The sequence below is a fragment of the Bombina bombina genome, chromosome 6 (assembly GCF_027579735.1).
Source record: "Bombina bombina isolate aBomBom1 chromosome 6, aBomBom1.pri, whole genome shotgun sequence".
In the NCBI taxonomy this organism is placed as follows: Eukaryota; Metazoa; Chordata; class Amphibia; order Anura; family Bombinatoridae; genus Bombina; species Bombina bombina.
The window spans coordinates 411,332,791-411,337,979 of record NC_069504.1 but is presented as its reverse complement, the minus strand read 5'-3'; the positions used below and the strand labels follow the sequence as shown (position 1 = coordinate 411,337,979).

Here is a 5,189-nt window from a genome sequence, read left to right as displayed (position 1 = left end):
AAATACAATATTCTGGGTTACCCTCTATACCAACATAGTATCAACGAAACTCCAGAGGAACATGAAGCGTACACTTCTAAATCTATATCAACTTAGGCACACATATCATCGGAAGGGCGCAATGCGCCTAAACATTATACCAAACAGGATAGGTAAAAATAAGCTGACGACTCCTTGAAATCGTTGAGTTAGACCCTATAGCAGCAACCAAAGTCAATGTTAGTATTGAGACCACAGGGGGCAACCGTGTCCAGATTGAATATCCACCAAGCTTCCATTCGTAACAGTGCCAATGCTCTATCGCCTCCACGTCTTGGGCGAGGTACATGGTCGATAAGCATGGTCCTCAGGGAGGATACAGGATGACCCGCAGTCATAAAGTGCTGGGCAACTGGCTGTTCTGAGCGCCTTTGTCCCAAGCCTGACGTATGGCTGTCTTGTGATTGGCCAGCCGTTCTCTGAACGTTGTCCCTGTCTTGCCAATGTAATATAGAGAGCATGGGCAAATGATGGCATATATAACATACTCTGAGGTACAGGTCAATCGTTAGGACATGTATTGTTGACTGTTATATCTAAAAACCTCAATAGAAGATTCTAAGTTAAAATGGCATGCTCTATTTGAATCATGAATCAAGTGTAGTTTTGACTTTTAGTGTTCCTTTAAGCTCAGAGGTGTATTTTGCTGTAGGCCAACTAGGTTTGTACCAAGCGCTGCATGATTTAGAGGGGCATTAAGTTTTGAGCGGTAGGTCTGGGACTTGACGATTTCCCATTTATGTGCTTTTCAAATGGTTTATTTATTCATTTTATTACAAATCAATAATACCTTGGATTGAAATATGAGGCACATATAAACCTGAAATGTTGGTGGGGGGGGGCGACAAAAGAGTTCCAATAAAGGGACAGTAAACACCTTGTAATTACAAGACTTTTATGTTGCGTTGCTATAGAACCTCATATCAGCCAAGTCTTAACGTTTTTAAAACAAACTAACTTCCTTTTTACTGCAATTATTTTTCAAAAGCCAAAATATACACACCCTTTGCCTTATTTCTAGGAGTCAACTTGGGATTTTATCTGAAGACAACAAAGCTAACCACTGTCATAAAGTTAATATAAAATGCACTATTTTGCAGTTGTTATCTGCAATTAGGGATAAATACATTGGGGCCGAATTATCAAGCTCCGAATGGAGCTTGATGCCCCTGTTCCTGCATGAGCCTTCAGGCTCACCGGAAACAGCAGTTATGAAGCAGCGGTCTAAAGACAGCTGCTCCATAAATTGTCCGCTGCCTCTGAGGATGCGGTCTTCAATCTGCCCGATCCTATACGATCGGGCTGATTGACACCCCCTGCTAGCGGCCGATTGGCCACAAATCTGCAGGGGCGGCATTGCACAAGCAGTTCACCAGAACTGCTTGAGCAATGAAATGCTGACAGCTTATGCTGTCGGCATTTGTCGATGTGCGGCGGATATCATACGCTACATAGTATCATGTCCGCTCACACTTTAGTAAATTGGCCTAATAGAGTTATCATTGAGAAGTCAGCAGGGTGCACCTCAAGTTTTGATATATAGAAATTGCTCAATTTTCAGAGCGAAATTACAATAAAAATGGGGCAAAATAAATAATGAAAATATGAACAATGTGATAATATGCTCTTAGAAGGATATGAAAATCTGTGTGTATATATTAATGTGTGTGTATAAAACAGTCCCAAATTATGGAGATGTTGATTGGAGAATTCAAAAACCTTCAAGACATTGAGACAGCAATAGTGACATTCTGGTTCCAATTCTTTGTCTCCTTTGCGGAGTCTCAATGAGCTTTTATACTCAGAGCTTGGTTATAAGCTCTGGAATATGCAAATACAGCTAATATCTGTATTTAACCTAAAGTTGTGTTATAGAACTTCATTTTTGGAGGTTTTTGAATACTCCAATTAACATTTCCATAATTTGGGACTGATTTATATACACACAATATATCCACATTATCACATGGTTTGTGTTTGTGTTTGATTATTGCTTGTGATTGACAAGTCTATAAATTGCTTTTTTAGATAATAAAAATATATTGCAAAGTTTTTTCACTAAGCATAACTGAACATTTTATATAAAATAATCTCAAGGTGTTTATTGTTCCTTTAATAGGATACTGCTCAGGTCACAGTTAAAGTGTACTTTATAGCTTGCCCATACACTCAAAATAGGAATGATAAAAAAACATTTTTATTAAATGTGTTCCTGTTATTTCAAATATTTCTACCCCCGATATACATGTGGCAGGTGAATGGTTCATCTGTTAAATAAGTCACAAAGTCTGTGTGTGAAATATGAAACAGAGAATCTTGACATGTATTTATGTCACTAAATTAACTCAAATTCATTAATTTTTTTACTTTGCATGTGACTATCCTCTTGTGCACATTCTTTAGCAAGTTTGCAACATATATTATACTTTTAATTATATATATATATTTTATCAATAATGGTGCACAATAAAAGCAAACTGAAAAAATAAAAAGGAGGCAAAATACAGATGTTTTACACGTTATTATGGTACAGTTTTAGATCAATAGAATTTCAGAGCTACTTATGAAAACTATTATACCTCTAGGGACGTCTGCTATTGAAAAGGTTCCAAAACAGTCTGAAATTGATACATGCGGCTTTTTCCTGTGAACTATATTTGTTTCACCAAAACCTTTAGCATAGATATTACATTTATGTCTATTTTCTCCATAGCCATTTTGTGTATGTCTCACCTAGGAGTAGATAACTTTCTTTTAAAAGGAAGTTAAATTTATGGAATTATATAATTACTATAAATTAGCCATATATACAACCCCACTACACAAGTGCAGACTATACAAGTATATAAACTGCTAGACCAGTGCTTTCCAAACTGTGTGTCGGGACACACTAGTGTGTCGGCAGCAGTGTGTAGGTGTGTCCCTGCTTCAGCACAATTTTTTTTTAAATTTTAAAAAAATATTTGGGGGGTTTCTGACTTTCCGCCTGCCTGCTACGCATATCACGTGGTTGACACATGATTGACACCTAGGGGGGGGGGGTCACAGATCATCTTAACCTATTGGCGCAGCTCAGTGGGAACTGAAACTATTCCCATTGGTGGCACATTGGCTCCTGACTGCATGTGTAGTCTCCTCAATCGGCTCCTGACTGCACGTGTAGTCTCCTTAATTGGCTCATGACTGCATGTGTAGTCAGTGAGTGGGACAGCAGTGTGTTTGCAGTGTGGGAAGTAGTCAATCGGACTCGCCGAGCTCTGAGGGAGGCAGCTTAAACGCTGAGCAGAAGTCTGTGGGTTTTTTTGCAACTAGCTCCCAGTAGTGCATTGCTGCTCCTGTTCTTGATATATGGATAGGAAGTGAAAGCTTAAAAATGCTTGATGATGAAATGCGAGCGTCTTTATCTAATATTCCACCAAATATTCAGAAACTGTGTTCATCCCATCAACCTCATACATCCCATTAAAATAGTAAGTAGCTATTGGTGTTAAACTTTTTTTAAATTCTTGCACACATACTGTTACTTGTAAATACATTTTGTTATTATATAATTTATGTATGTGTCGTATCTCTTAAAACAAGTTAGTTTAACCTCCTGTTTGCTAGTACAACTGAATTACTGTGTCGAAAAATGATGTAGGTCTAAAAAGTGTGTCGCCAACATGAAAAGTTTGGAAAGCTCTGTGCTAGACACTAAAAAATGTGCTCATAGAATTATTGTAACATTTTTAAACAGCAGCAGAACCGCAGATATCACAGCTGTTTTGGCAAAGTCATGTTTCTAAACACATTTTTGTTACTATTAGTACCACTAGTAACAATATTATTTATAAATTAAGAAATGTGATAGAAAAATATGTTCTAGAGCCTAAAGGAATCTAAAGCAATTTTTTTCTAGACCTCCCCTGCAAGCTAGATTAATGGGGCCCAACAGAGGCTGCTCTGAGCCGTGGTGGTAAGGCTAAGTCTGTGACGTTCAAGTGCCAGGCAGCTGGCCTGCCAAGTGAGTGATTTCATTTATAATAGATGATTAAACGTCAATCATCTATTAAAAATACACTGGTGGATATACTCTGGCCAGGCAGCAGACACCTCTTACCTGCATTGCGGGGTCTGCAGGGCCAGGATTGCCGCCACTGGCTCAGACCAATCAAGGGGTGCACACACACCAGGACTTCAGAATCTATCTGCTTGACCACAGTCAAGTAGGTTGAGTTAAATTGTGATTACTCGTTAAGCCGAGAATAAAGACCTATTGTGCCTGTCTTGGACTACCCTCAATCCTCTTGATCAGAGATTTTTGTAAATGTCTTATGCTCTATGCAGAGCAAGGAGAGTTAAAGTGGGTATAAAAAAATAAAAATAAATTAAAGACAAGAAGCAAAATGTTCTGCCACCAGTACTCTTAAATCCCAAATTTATATGTTCATAATTTGAGTAAAGCACTGTTTTTATCCTACTTAACAGGAATATTCAGCCTTTTCTAGTACCAGATAATAATAATAATAATAATAATGCATTATACCCTTTGCATTTTCTCAGCTGCACGTAGTCCAGAAATAGTGTCTATGTACTAATTATAATCTTGTGATCACACTCTGGGAGGGTTAAGGGCATTAGCTTGCACCCAATGCTTCACTGAAGCAACTAATGCATACTGTACCGTTGTACACTGCCTTTTAAGTTAATTAAGGAACACTTCTCTCTGACGTCTGTCATGCTCTTTTCCATTTTACAACACAATAAGATGTTCACCTGCTACGGAGGATAGGAACATTTATAAACCATTGCAAAAGACATTTAACACCTCTATTGAAAAAAGATCTGAAAAGCAATGTTACATTGTCCTGGCTTTCCAGGATATACCCAGCTATGTATAAATCAATTTATTTTTTAAACAGATGGTCTATTCAGAAATTGCCAGCAATATTTATATATTTAACTTCTACTGCAATTTAGTTTTCTATACCATTTATTTTCCCCATCAAAAATTGCCTTCTTTAAAGTCCTGTATTATATTTCCATGTTTCCCTCTTCAATTCAAATCACTTTGCCTTAATGTACCACTATTTCTATGAATGTCAGCCGTGATGGTTTATATATTTCTATTCCAAACCATCAATGAGAAAAGAAAATCTCAGACCTAAGTA

General features: G+C 37.6%; 1 protein-coding gene across 2 annotated transcripts in view; it reads right to left on the bottom strand.

Moving 5' to 3' along the window:
* PPP2R2B (protein phosphatase 2 regulatory subunit Bbeta) overlaps positions 1-5,189 on the bottom strand; it is a 641,033-nt gene that overhangs the window by 32,039 nt on the left and 603,805 nt on the right. The window lies entirely within an intron of this gene.